The sequence below is a fragment of the Eurosta solidaginis genome, chromosome 4, assembly GCF_040869045.1.
Source record: "Eurosta solidaginis isolate ZX-2024a chromosome 4, ASM4086904v1, whole genome shotgun sequence".
NCBI lineage: Eukaryota > Metazoa > Arthropoda > Insecta > Diptera > Tephritidae > Eurosta > Eurosta solidaginis.
Genome location: NC_090322.1, coordinates 15755844 through 15770974, shown reverse-complemented (window position 1 = coordinate 15770974; position 15131 = coordinate 15755844). Strand labels below are relative to the sequence as shown.

At 40.5% G+C, this 15131-nt stretch overlaps 1 protein-coding gene across 6 annotated transcripts in view; it reads right to left on the bottom strand.

Moving 5' to 3' along the window:
* LOC137249118 (uncharacterized protein CG3556) overlaps nt 1–14209 on the bottom strand; it is a 63631-nt gene extending 49422 nt beyond the window's left edge. Inside the window, exons 1-2 of one of the 6 annotated variants that reach the window (XM_067780334.1) lie at nt 13670–14209; nt 3624–3748 (exon numbers count right to left, since the gene is read on the bottom strand). The gene's annotated coding sequence lies outside the window, so the exon portion shown is untranslated. The remainder of the gene's footprint in view (nt 1–3623; nt 3749–13669) is intronic. The other 5 variants (XM_067780332.1, XM_067780336.1, XM_067780337.1 and 2 more) reach the window with 5 other exon arrangements.
* Between the last annotated feature and the right edge of the window lie 922 nt (nt 14210–15131).

Sequence of the window (15131 nt, the reverse complement as noted above, 5' to 3'; positions counted from 1 at the left end):
CAGCCCCTTGAATCTGGTAATTTAGCCGCCTCTTACGACAGGCATAACTACCGCGGGTATATTCTGACCCCCTAACCCGCTGGTCGCTAAACCGCATGAATTTGAATTATTGCAAGATAGAATTTAAAAGCTCCAAATATGCTCATTACTTAATATCCACAAAATAAAATATCAAAACCAAACAAAATTAGACCCACGGGTCAGCTTTAAAAGCAAATTGCGTGCATAAAGATATTTTTTACAATAACAAAAACAAACAATTAAAAAATTTACGCACAAAGGACTAATTTTGTGTTCAGGCGACAAATTTCTAGTCTGATGGGTGTAGTAAATATTTGTGTCGGGCAGCTGACTAAGCGATTTAACAAATGTATGGGTGGACGTATGTATGTGTGTGTGTATTTTTGTAGTTTACTCATACCAAGTATTTTTTTCTCGGGTCTTTTCGATGAGTCCACTTGCCTGTGTTTTGGCGCTTTTGTATTTGTGCATTGGTCATGACCTGCAAACGGACGCTGAAGTAGCATCGTGTTGTTGTTTGTAGGTGTTAGAGCGCATGCATATGGGCTTTTAGGCGCATATAGTTTTGGCAGACTTACTCACGCACACATATACACATTCACAGACGGCAATAAAATAATTATATGAAGCAAAAAATTTGGAATGCGACTGGCAGGATGAGGCAGTTGAGATATTATTTGTGTGCTGAATGTACAGTGTAGCACAAAATGTATCACACGATAGAAGTGTCCAAAGAGAGTGCAGCTGCTTTTTGAAGATCTCGATATTTGTCAACTCAATCCTTAGTCGCAGTGGTCAGCCGAGGTCAAACTTGATTTGGTAGACGTAGTAAAATTGTTTTGAAGGAGGAATTGCTGGCGATGGAAATATCTCTCAGAAAGAACTGTTTAAGGCACACTAGGGCTAAATAGAACTAACTCGAAACACTGTCATAATTTAAAGCCTTTGAATGACAGGATTTTTAAGAGAGAAAGGGTCTGCTGCCTGAAGGACGCAACTAGCTTGAAGGACGTCATATACAGCCGAGCTCGGAATTCTCTATGAAGACATCAATTAAGTTCGAAGTCGACTCTCGCTTAAAAGCCTTCCCAAAAGTTCATTGAGCATGAGCAAGCTTGGGAGCGAGGGTCTTGTAAAGGGATAATAATAATTTGGACTAATTTACAAAAAGGACATATCCGCTGTCAAAGACTCCGACGACTGGTGGCTCTCTTCATTGAAAATTAGCTGTACAACCTAGGGAAGACGGCTTCTTTGCTAAATAAATTTAAATCGACAATGCAATTATTAGAACTATGAGAGTCTACTATGTCAGCAATCCTTCGTAGAGTGGCTGATTCTAAAGGCACCATACCAAACCGCAGTCGCCTCCCATTGAGAGGCGTTTTTAAAATTTTGAATACGAAGGAAGGTCCCCTCAAGATCAGAGAAGTTGCGTCTTCTGCTCCCAAGCCCTATGGTACTAATTAATTATTGATAGAAGAATCTACTTCGCCATTCCGTTTGGTGTAAGGCACGGAGACTAGCTTCTAGTGACTCTAGAACCTTTGCCTCCCAATATTACGAGTTTTCGATTTCCTGACAATTGTAATTGGCATATGTTAGAAAGACATGAGTAAACTTGGTTCATCCGAGATCGAAAGATACTTGAAAGACCTCTTAAAATTTCTTAGGTACTTCTGTGTCTGAAGCGACATGGTTCAAGCAAGGTGGAAACTCACTCAAGCATGTTAGCCTCCAGATTCATCATACAATCAGGGCCCTAAAGGCATCTGCGCCCATCGTATCACGTTTTGTCATGCTACATATTGAATTAAGCTTGTTAAGAACCAAATATACTCTATGGATTAGTATCCATTACTCCCAGCTTCTTGTATTCATCCCCTTGAACCCTCCTGCGCTCAGTAATTGTTTGCCACCATCCTAGATATTTCAATCCTGTGGCTCCAGGATTTCTCAACATCCACTGCAAACTAGCTATCTTTTGGTTTCCACTGCTTCTGCAACAAAACTTTTCCTACTGGTCAGCTTGACGACTTAACACTAGATGACCACATGTTGGACAGAATATTTTATCCGCCTACACTTTGCGCCGCATTATTTCATTAAAACTTTTTACATATTTTGTTACTCACACTCCAAAAATAGTTTCAACATTGTTTTGAGATGTCAACATTTTAGAATGGACTAAGACATTTAGGATTTATGTTGTAAATACTTGAGAATAAATGGACGATGGTTTTTATACGTGTATGAGTTTGATAATGACGGTATGTTGGTTACTCATTGTGGAAGCTCAACCCAGATGGCTTAGCTTTGTCACTTTTAGATAAGTTTTTGGTGAAACAATTGGTAAAGAGGCATTTAGTACGGGAAACGAGTAGTAGCAGCACAAGACAGCGCTGGGTGTTGACTCATGGACAGAAGAATACCCTTCAGTAGAGTGGTTTCAAACGCTGTCTGCAACTAGGTTAACTAGCCCGGTTACTCGATCTTTAAGACCGTTTCAGTATAGAGTACATATCATTGTGGCATAGCCCAAATGTGAGATGAGAGCCCTACCAACTGTTATTAGGTTGCCTTACGCACTGAGCATATAGCTTCTTCCCAAAGTAATGCTGGTATCAATCTACCTCCGGAGCTAAATACCATCCCTGCTTCTTATCTGACCTTAGTCACGATTTAATCTGTCTCATATTTACTAAATACTTTATTAGCTGGTGGATGATTCCTAGAATCAGATTAAGACTGGGCTCGGATAGCATAAATAGTGTAATTGGTAGTCTTTGCCTAATGATGATAGTAATACCATCATTCAGATATGGAGGCATAAAGGTTGCATTAAGAAAACCATGAACTGTTAGCAAAAAAACTCAGACTCAGATTAAATCTAAAACGCTCTGGATGTACTCAAACGTCACCCGACCCTTACTAGAATTTTCACAAAGCGTTTGCCAAAGGCTTAAAAATATGTCCTCCAATCACCTCTTGTTGTAGTTAAGTAACCTCTCTCCACATCATTGTCGCGGAAAGGTAGTATATGAAACTCTCTGATGCATGCCGGAATTTACACTGTACGACATGCTGAGTATATCCATTCTGACTAAGAAGTTCTCTCACCACACGCCATTATATTATAACATTTCCCCCCCTACCGACATCAGGGTTTCTAGTGCTGATAAAAAGAATCGGGTTGAAATTACCATATTGAAGGCGTCATGATAACTTCCATGGTCAAACTGCCAGTCTTTGATTCTTGTCTCTATCGATCTATATCCCTATAAAAATCGGGAGTACTCCATTGAATCATAAAAGGAGTGCTCCTTAAAGTGTATACAAGTACTCACAACTCATCCCCATTTAAATGTAGTAAATTTTTCATTTCGAGGTTTAACTACCCTTGCTCTGAGTATTTCATATCTTTGTTTATGACTACCTCATGGAACTCCCTTCTCAATCGGCATTTTCAGAGGGCCCTTTAGGTGCTTCGCTGCGCCCGATTAGTTTTTGTACATATCTCTTTGACCTAAACCAAATCTTATAAGAAACGTGAAAATAAAAGATATGTATATGTTCAGTTATGTTAATTACCGTCAACTTACCTGATAAAACAATATTCGGTGTAGTTGTTGTTTCGTTCTTCGTTAAATTAGTGTTAAATTAGTTTTAAATAACTTTTTTTCTTTTGAAAATTTAATTTTTTAGTAATGTTTTTAGTTCAGAGCTACTTTCAAAGAAAATTTTAAAAAATTTTTTTGTAATTATTTTTTTTATTTGAAGAATAATTTTTTTTTATTTTAAAATTTGTCCATTTATTTTTGAAACTTAAGATTTAAAACTTCCAAAATTTTTTTATTTCTTAATTTAAAATATTTTCTTTTTTAAGTTACTTTTTTAAGTTTTTAATGTTTGAAATTTTTTAAGGTTCTTTTTTGTATATTGCTTTTAGATATTTTTTGATGCAATTTTTTTTTCTATATTTTTATACTCAGTTGAGCAGAGCTCAGAGAGTATATTAACTTTGATTGGATAACGGTTGGTTGTACAGGTATAAAGGAATCGAGATAGATATAGACTTCCATATATCAAAATCATCAGTATCGAAAAAAAAATTTGATTGAGCCGTGTCCGTCCGTCCGTCTGGGCACTCATCTCAGATCGCTATTTAATCGAAATTTCGAAAAACCGAAAGAGTGCGATAATTCATTACCAAAAACGTATAAAGCAATGAAACTTGGTAGGCGAGTTGAACTTATGACGCACAATAGAGAAAATTAGTAAAAGTTTGGACGATGGGCGTGGCACCGCCCACTTTTAAAAGAAGGTAATTTAAAAGTTTTGCAAGCTGTAATTTGGCAGTCGTTGAAGATATGGTGAAATTTGGCAGGAACGGAGAACGACCACGCCCACTTAAAAAAAAAAAACTGTCTAAGTCAAATTTTATCAAAAAATTTAATATCTTTACAGTATATAAGTAAATTATGTCAACATTCAACTCCAGTAATGATATGGTGCAACAAAATAGAAAAATAAAAGAAAATTTCAAAATGGGCGTGGCTCCGCCCTTTATAATTTAATTTGTCTAGGATATTTTTAATTCCATATGTCGAACAAAACATTACCAATCCTTAAGAAATTTGGTAGGGGCTTAGCTTCTAGGACGATAACTGTTTTCTGTGAAAAAGGGCGAAATCGGTAGAAGCCACTCCCAGTTTTTATACACAGTCGACCGTCTGTCCTTCCGCTCGGCCGCTAACACGATAGCTTCAGCAAAAATCGAGATTTCTTTACTAAACTCAGTTCACGTACTTATCTGAACTCACTTTGTATTGGTATAAAAAATGGCCGAAATCCGACTATGACCACGCCCACTTTTTCGATATCGAAAATTACGAAAAATTAAAAAAAATGCCATAATTCTATACCAAATACGAAAAAAGGGATGAAACATGGTAATTGGATTGGTTTATTGACGCAAAATATAACTTTAGAAAAAAATTTTGTAAAATGGTTGTGACACCCACCATATTAAATAGAAGAAAATGAAAAAGTTCTGCAGGGCGAAATCAAAAGCTCTTGGAATCTTGGCAGGAATACTGTTCGTGGTATTACATATATAAATAAATTAGCGGTACCCGACAGATGCCCTTCTCGTGCTGGCCGCCTTGTCGCTGGCGAGGGGGCTTAAACGACTGCCTGAGGAATCTCTCTATTAGAGAACCTCAGACGGTGGTGAACTAAGAGGAATGCCTCTCGTGGCTTGCAACCGTGGGATTGTAAACAGATCTCAACAGGTAAGTTTACGTCTCCTGCGACTGTAAGCGACGGGAGGATTGCTGCACCAGCACCACCCCAATCCAAGGTGTTGAGGTACCCGTGCCGATGAATGAATAGTCAGCGGGTGGGTTAATACAATTGCGAACGTTCCCCTCCGACGCCCGGGCAAGGTCGGTTGTATAAGTGCCTTCTCAACGCATACCGGCTCTGCGGACGAGTGACCAAACTTTTCCGGCTTACTCGTGGGACTAACATGAACCAAAACACAAATCACCAAACAAACAAAAAAACAAAAACTCGGACGAAACGACACTGGACGCAAACGACTCTACAATGGACGTTACGCTGACGAAGACGGAGACGGCGACGACGATAAGGACAACGACTACGGACATTATTTCGCACAGGCCCCGTTGCCACATGCGACGGAGTCTGAAGAGGAGACGCTTCTCGCCTCCACTCAGGAGACGATTACCAGCGCTGGCGGTAGTACCATCCACAGTACACCAAAGGCTCAATCAGTACCAACAACAACAGATGGGTACCAACCACAGTACCCAGGGACCAACTTCCAACCCTAAAGAGGCTGGTGGTACCAACCACAGTACACAGGCCTCCAAAGGAAAGAAGAGGAAAAAATAGTCAAGGACAGATTAGGCGTAACAGGTACCAGCGAGCGCTGTATACTCTACGGCGAATATAAAGTGGCGCGATCGCAAGCCGTTCTGTTGAAATCGCATCTCTCACATCGGTTGTGGAGGAGTACGAACGCTTCCAAAGGGAGCATCCGACTCCTCAACAACCTAGAAAACCAAGCTCGGCTGGGGACGTTTCTCAAAAGAGAAACAGATCCAGCCATGAAAATAGCAGTGAGGCTGTTTCGAAAAAGCCCAAACGGGCGGACACGGAACAGACATCCAGGAGACACTTCAGTGAAGTCGCCAGAGACCACCTGCAAGTGGCCATAGTGGATGCTGACAGTCGATCGCCAGCAACAATTCAGCAGAACTGGGTGGAGATCGAGGTCGGGCTGTCGAAACTTGCCATGCGGCACGTGCGCGACAACCCGACTGGACCTCTCCTAGTCTTTGACTCCTCCGAGACCCTGAGAGGATACAGGATAATCAGGTGTGCCGACGAGGTCTCGTTGGAATTTCTAACAAGGTGTGTAGCACAAAATAGCGGAGAGATAAACAACCTCCAGCTAAGGCTTATACCTGCCTCAGAGGTTCCGAAGAGACCTCGTGCGCGCATTTGGCTTCCCCCTGGAGGACTCGGGAGAGGAGTTGCTGGATTGTATCAAGTTTTATAACAGCAACATTCCGGTCATTGCAGGATGGCAGCTAATAAAAGAAGAAACGCCGTCGAAAACCAGCAAACCAATCCTGGTGGCCATTTGAGAGGAGTCCCTAGAGGCTCTGGCCAAGGCGGACTACAAAATTGCCTTTGCTTTTCGCATGGCCAAGGTAAATGTATTCCGCGGCGAAACAATCCCTGCTGAAGAGGGAGAGGAGTTGCTGGATTGTATCAAGTTTTATAACAGCAACATTCCGGTCATTGCAGGATGGCAGCTAATAAAAGAAGAAACGCCGTCGAAAACCAGCAAACCAATCCTGGTGGCCATTTGAGAGGAGTCCCTAGAGGCTCTGGCCAAGGCGGACTACAAAATTGCCTTTGCTTTTCGCATGGCCAAGGTAAAGGTATTCCGCGGCGAAACAATCCCTGCTGAAGACGACCCTGATGAAGTTGAAGGGGCAGGTAATCTGCTGCAGGGTGTCAATATCAAATAATCTTTACCACTGTTAGGTCTGCTGTGCTTTAATTTGAACATAAGAAAGCATTTATACCTTTTTTGATTAAAATGCCTGCTCTTGGCTTACCTGCATTCGTTTTGAAGAACAGATTGTGTGTGCTGATGTTTAGCCCCCTGATTTCCTGATTGTGGACCCAGGGCTCTTGGATTAAGGTGATGTGGATGTCCTCCTCACCGATAAGATAATCTTAAAATCCTTCTCGGTGAGGAGGACATCCACATCACCTTAATCCAAGAGCCCTGGGTCCAAAATCAAGAAATCAGGGGGCTAAACATCAGCACACACAATCTGTTCTTCAAAGTGGATGCAGGTAAGCCAAGAGCAGGCATTTTAATCAAAAAAGGTATAAATGCTTTCTTATGTTCAAATTACAGGACAGCAGACCTAACAGTGGTAAAGCTAGAGGGCGTGTCCAACCAGGCCATCTACGTGGTCTCGGCCTACATGGCCCATGAGAGGATGGCTCCACCTCCAGAGCTGGCACACTTTATAAATAATAGCGGCGGGTGCAGCATAATTATAGGCTGCGACGCCAATGTAAGAAACACGATATGGGGCAGCTCCTCAACCAACGAGAGAGGTGAGTCCCTTCTACACTTTATTCTTAATTCTAACCTCAGTATTTGCAACAGGGGCCACAAGCCTACTTTTATATTCCCTGATTCAGACAGGTTTCAGGGCTGGGAGGAAGTTCTAGATCTAACTTTGACAACCGACGAGGACCCGGCGCTAGTGGAAAACTGGAGAGTGTCAGACAAAGCCTCTCTCTCGGACCACCGCTGGATCTTCTTCGACATCAAATTTGGATCTGGCCAGAGATGCCGCTACAGAAACCCAAGAAGAACAAAGTGGGATAAATTTGTAAGGCTATCTAAGCCAGCTTTAGAAATAAGCGAACCAAACATAAACTGCCCGCAAAAGCTCGATGAGCTAGTCGGCAAGGTAGAGCTCGCGTTAACTACCTCTTACAACAAGTGCACCCCATTTAGTATTCGTAAAAAGAAGTCCCCACCCTGGTGGAGCGGAGACCTTAGGAAACTTAGAAGGACAGTATGGAAGGCATTTAATGAGTGCCTCATAACCAAGGAGTGGCAGCCATATAGGGAGGCGCTCAAAGCATACAAAAAAACTATAAGGGTAGCGAAGGCTGTGTCCTGGTAATCCTTCTGCTCCTCAATAGAGAACACTCCAGACTGAGTAGAATTCTGTCCAAAGAACACCACAACAATCACCTCGTAAGAAGTGAGGCAGGCCTATGGACAAATTCAGCAGAGGACTCCCTGGGCACACTCATCAATACTCACTTTCCTGGATGCGATCTAGCACCAGTAAAAGAATCTCTCTGCAGGGACTCTCAGTCCTCAGAAGGCTACTGGACAGGATAATAGACAGCGAAAAGATCAGGTTTGCCATAAATGGCTTCTCTCCATTCAAATCGCCCGGTCTTGATGGCATTATCCCGGTAATGCTACAAAAGCTAGGTGATCCAATGATTCTCTGGCTGGAAGTGGTATACAGAGCGAGTAACGCCCTGACCTATATCCCACAAAGCTGGAGAAAAACAAAAGTAATCTTTCTACCAAAAGCGGGCAGACGGACACACGAAAATGCCAAAGACTACAGACCAATAAGCCTCACATCCTTCATGCTCAAGGTCCTTGAGAGGCTTCTGGGTATATATATTAGATCAATAATAACAGGACCAAACCTGTCAAAGGCACAGCACGCCTACATGAAGGGAAGATCAACGGAGACCGCCCGCCATGAGCTAACGGGCTTTGTGGAAAGATCACTACACTACAAACAATTCACACTAGCAGCTTTCCTAGATATAGAAGGCGCCTTCAACAACATCGAAACCGGCACAATTGTGAAAGCCCTGCAAAGGGCCGGAGTTGACAACCACCTTTGTGGATGGACTCAATCAATGCTGGAAAACAGAACCATACAAGCGGATATGGGCTCAGTGACAATGACCCGTAAACTTGGTAGAGGTACACCGCAGGGCGCGGTCCTCTCGCCACTACTCTGGGTCATTGCACTGAACGAGATACTATTCGAACTCGACAAGAATGGTGTTAAGGTAGTAGCATACGCAGACGACCTGGTCATTGCAGTCTCGGGGGCTTTTCCCTCCACGCTAAGCGACATCCTTCAGGGTGCGCTAAGCAGGCTACATACCTGGGTGGCATCGTGCGGCCTCAACATCAAACCTAGCAAAACAGAACTGATACTGCTCAGTAACAGAACGAAAATACCAACATTTCGACTGCCCGCACTAGATGGTACGGAACTCTCGCTCTCAACTAGAGTTAAGTACCTAGGCGTCGTAATAGACAACAAGTTAAATTGGAAAACCAATATCGAAAAAAGGGTAGAGAAGGCGTATATCGCATACTACTCGTGCAAGAGAATATTCAGCAGAAATTGGGGGCTAAAGCCAAAACTCATGATGTGGCTCTATACGGCGGTCATAAGGCCTATCCTGACGTACGGAGCCATAGCATGGTGGCCTGCCCTGAACAAGCAATACAACACTAAAAAACTAGACAAAATACAAAGGGCAGCATGCGCAGGGGTAAAAGGTGCACTTAGATCGTGGCCGACGGACGCACTAAATGTTATACTTAACCTGCTGCCACTGGCCCTTCACACCAGATATACAGCGATCAGCACAGCCATCAGGCTAAGGGAGTCTAGATGCTGGACAGAAAAACGATATGGCCACAGTGACATCCTAACAAGGCTCGCCGGTGTGGATTCGACAACAGATTAGCTCTCAAAAACACTGATCTTCGACAGAAATTACAAGGTGCAGATACCCTTTAGAACGGATTGGTCGGCCGACAAAGTTGGCAGGGAGGGGGTCACCTCACTCTACACTGACGGATCCAAAATGGACTGCGGCGTCGGCGCAGGTGTCTTCTCCAACCAACTAAATGTCGCAATCCCCATCCGCCTTCCAAACACAGCCATCATCTTCCAAGCAGAGCTGCAAGGAATAGAGAGGGCCTGCATCTTCCTGCTGCAGAACCGGGTAGACGGTAAGGTAGTCATATACTCCGACAGTCAAGCGGCGCTAAAAGCGCTAGAATCACCGTACATATCCCCAAAAGCCGTCGACAACTGTAAGAGGGTGCTACTTGAAGCAGCTAACCAGGCAGCTAACCAGGCAGCTATCACACTCAGCTGGGTACCCGGCCACAGGAACATTGACGGCAACGAAAAAGCGGATGAAATAGCAAAGGCGGGAGCATCGTTAGACATCACAGAAGCAGTCGCGTGCATCGACCACTCACATCAATTAAAAGAGACATTCTCACCTATCTTAGGAAAATAGCAATCCGTGATTGGTACTCTACGGACACCTGTAGAACCACCAAACTAATCTGGCCAGAGTACAACCAGGAAAGAACCGATGATCTACTAAATAGATCTAGGCAGGAAATACACAGAATCACGGCCACTATTACAGGGCACTGGCCGTTTGGCCCGCACGCGAGTAGAATGGGTATCCCCTACAATGAGAGGTGTAGGAGCTGTAGACAGGATGGTGCCGAGGAATCGGTTACCCACTTCATCTGCGAGTGCCCAGCCCTCGCGAACTTTCGGTCCCGAACTCGCGAACTTTCAGCCAACACATAATTGGTTCCAGGAGAAAGAGCATCAAAATGGCGCCTAGAGCGCTACTTGGGCCCGGCTCCATAGCCGGGCAGCACAGCAACCAACCAACCAACCCGACAGATGATGTTCTGGGTCACCCTGGTACACATTTTGGTCGATATCTCGAAAACGGCTTCACATATACAACTACCACCACTCCCTTTTAAAACCCTCAATAATACCTTTAATTTGATTCCCATATCGTAAAAACACATTATAGAGTCACCCCTGGTCCACCTTTATGGCGAGATATCCCTAATTGGCGTCCGTCTATAGAACTACCCACTCCCTTTTAAAATACTCATTATCACCTTTCATTTGATACCCATATCGTACAAACAAATTCTAGAGTCAGCCCTGGCCCACGTTTATGGCGAGATATCCCTAATTGGCGTCCGTCTATAGAACTACCCACTCCCTTTTAAAATACTCATTAACACCATTCATTTGATACCCATATCTACAAACAAATTCTAGAGTCAGCCCTGGCCCACGTTTATGGCGAGATATCCCTAATTGGCGTCCGTCTATAGAACTACCCACTCCCTTTTAAAATACTCATTATCACCTTTCATTTGATACCCATATCGTACAAACAAATTCTAGAGTCAGCCCTGGCCCACCTTTATGGCGAGATATCCCTAAATGGAGTCCACCTATAGAACTATGGCCCACTTCCTTTTTAATACCTTCCATTTGATACCCCTGTCATACAAACACATTCCAGGGCTACCCTAGGTTCATTTTCCTACATGGTGGTTTTCCCTTATTTTGTCTCCATAGCTCTCAGCTGAGTATGTAATGTTCGGTTACACCCGAACTTAGCCTTCCTTACTTGTTTTTGTTTAACGCGATTTTTAAAACATAAATTTTTGTTAAAATGTATTTTCAAAATAAAAAAAAAAGAATTCTAAGATAATTAAATATTTCTTCAGAATTTCTTTTTCCAAAGCTGAACTTGTTTCAAAAGTAAATATGTACTGCATTTTAGTATGAAAAAATGCAACGTTTTTTCTCGAAAATAAAGTATATTATGCAAAACCAAATTTTTTGTGTAATAAAATATATTCTGCAAAAACAACTTTTTAAAATAAAGTTACTATATTGAAAAATTTGTCAAAACGATTTTTTTCGAATCATAAGTTTTAAATTTTTTTTGTTTATGTCGGAATATTTGTTTTTTTTCTAAAATCGAAATTTTTTGAGAATTTTTAGGTCTTTAAAAGTTTTTTTCAAATATTTTGTTTTCTTTTATTTACATCAAAAACTTGAACTGATTTTTTTTTTTAATTTTGAAAATGCTGTCAATTTTAAAACGTTTTAATTAAAATTTTTTTCCAAAATGTTTTCGAAATTTTTTTATAAATGTTGGTTTTTTATTGAAGAATTTGGAAAGTCACAAAAAACAGCGCTTTTTAAAGTAAATTTTTATTGAACTTAGAAATAGAATGAAAATATGAAAAAAAAATGTTTGAAAAAAAAAATTTTTTTCCTTTGCAATATTTAACTTAAAACATTTTCTCCAAGATTTTTTTCCGAAGTTTTCTTTTATAAATTTAAGTCTTTTCATCGAAGAGTTTAAAAAGTGTAAAAAAAATGTAAAAAAAATTATGGAGACCCTGTACGTCGATCGCAACCAAACCTATGTAGTGACCACCGCGTGAGGTTTACGCAACTTGTGTGAAAGTTTGAACAAAATCGACCGACGCATCTCTTCAAACACCGGCGACCAACTAACACACATCTTAGCCTTTCTTTTTATATATGTGACCCGGCCTATGAAAAGGTGGCTTATGACTCAAAAAAGAAATTGCGAGAAACAGCTGTTAAAGATAAACAATGCATTTCTTCAGTTTCTTAGTAGTTTTTCTTTTGCATTATGAACAGTCATGCCCAGAAGGCAAAGCACAGTTTCTGACCGATATTTTGACTCCATTGCCATCGAAAAAAATGCTATCAAAAAAATCTGAGGATGTTTCACCAGCCACCAAAGTGGCATCGAAGGAACCAAAGGCTTCATCGTCTTTCATTTGTGCTCTTCTTTCTCTACATTTATAGTACATTTCTAAGCAAGTTAGGACTTTCTAGTTTTCACCACGTGAAAGAGCGTCTCAAAAACTATCGTAACCAGAAAAAAAGTGGAAAATTTTTTTTTTTAGTCATAAGCCTTTTCATAGACCGGGTTACATATATAGATTTTTATTTTTCACACTTCACTATAATATTAAAACGAAATGCAGATTTTCGTTGCTTTTGAAATTCGGCTTAAAAATTGCACAAGGAACAACTAAAGACTCTCCTGAATTAAAAAAAAATGCCATAGTACAGCTAAATTGCGGGCCCCCTCAGAAACTCCGGGCCCGGGCAAATCGGTTCAGTAGTTTAGGAGTAAATCGGGAACAAACATATGACACAACTATTTTTTATATTCAAATTTGTTTTTTGCTTCTTTAAAATTCTCTTAGCTCTTTTACGCAATCAATTCGAAATATTTTTTCGTTAAATGTGCTTTCCTGTAAAACCCTTTGCTTGCAAAATTTTCTTGTTGTTGTGCAATCAATATGCTTGCTGTGTCACTCCGAAAAACTTTCATCACTTCTGTTTGACTGTGCTTAGGTCTCTACGCACTTTCTGCGTTGTCTTGATTTCGTAAAATACTCCTATTTTCCTTTTAATTAATTAATATTTATGTAATAAACTCGTTATGCTATCTTTGTTGTTGTTCTTGCGCTTGTTAATAACACAGCAGCTGTTGAGGTTTGTTTTTGTTATTGCAGCCTTGCGTTTGACTCAATTCCTTATGACATGCGGTTATTAAGCAATTTTTATGTCATTTTAAGAAATTCCTTTTCGCTAAAAAAATTGAAATCTTGTCTCCAGTTTTTATAACTAACTTTTTTAAATACATTTTTGTTAATTTTACGCTTTTAGTATATTTTTCACTTTTTGCGAAAGCCTTGAAAACTTTTTATAAAACAGCGCCTGAGTGTATGCTTCAATTATACTATTTCTACTGCTACTGCTGTTACTTCACTGTTGCCGCTTTGGGGTGTCGCTACTGTTTTTTTACATTTTCATCCTTTTCGATTGCTGCTTGCAATGTTCGCTTTGTTTTCACGCTAGTTTCTCGTATTTTCTTTTTGGTGTCAAATATCAGTCACGCCACTCAATCACACTAACAATTGCTTTTGTTTGATGAACGATGCGCTGTAAAATTGTTTCGTTGTATCCTTCAACTGATGTTCTTTTTATCCGTTACTAACCTTGTTTACTTTTTCACATGAATTTTTAAAATTATTTTAATCATATTTTCAATGTTGTTTTTGTATTTTTTGTATCACTGTTCAATATTTTATGCTTTGTTCACCACAAGTTATCTTTGCGTCCTATTGTCCTTTCACAAAAGTATTCGCATTGTCGCCTTAAGTCACTTTAATGAATGAATGCGATTGCAGGCGTTTCAATGTCTGACTCATTTGACAGTTGTGGTTTGATTGGGCGCATTGACATTGGAAGTGGAACTCTTGGAAATACGAAGGACATTTTTGTGGAACTTTATTTTGTGTCATTTATTTGTCTTATCCTGGTTTTGTCCTTCAGCTTTTTTCATGAAGCACAAACTCAACTCGCTATTAAACACAAGATGCCGCTGTTTACTATTGTTGCGTGGTTTGAAGAAATACTAGTTGCAAGCATCACCCTGTTTTTCTGTAAAAAGGAGGTGCTGCGTGTGCTTAAGAAAAATATTTTATGGAATTGTCTTCACTTAAATGAGAAAAGCGGAAATGAAAAAATCTAGGAACAACAGAGTGAGCGCAACATTTAGTTAAGGAAAAGAATAGATTGAAGGATATAAAATATTTGGTTTTTATTTATGCGTGGCCTTGAGCTCGAAAAATTTAATAATTTAAATATTGAAGGCCGAAAAACAACAAATAAAAGTTAAGGAAAAGTGTTTTTCCACAAGACTCATAATTTGAAAACTTTTAAAATATGCTCCCATAATGTTTTATTATTCTTCTTGTGATTCTGTACCGAAGGCTGTGCTATTCAACGAGGCTTTATTATACTCAGTTGAGCAGAGCTCAGAGAGTATATTAACTTTGATTGGATAACGGTTGGTTGTACAGGTAGAAAGGAATCGAGATAGATATAGACTTCCATATATCAAAATCATCAGTATCGAATAAAAATTCGATTGAGCCATGTCCGTCCGTCCGTTAACACGATAACTTGAGTAAAATTTGAGGTATCTTGATGAAATTTGGTATGTAGGTTCCTGGGTACTCATCTCAGATCGCTATTTAAAATGAACGATATCGGACTATAACCACGCCCACTTTTTCGATATCGAAA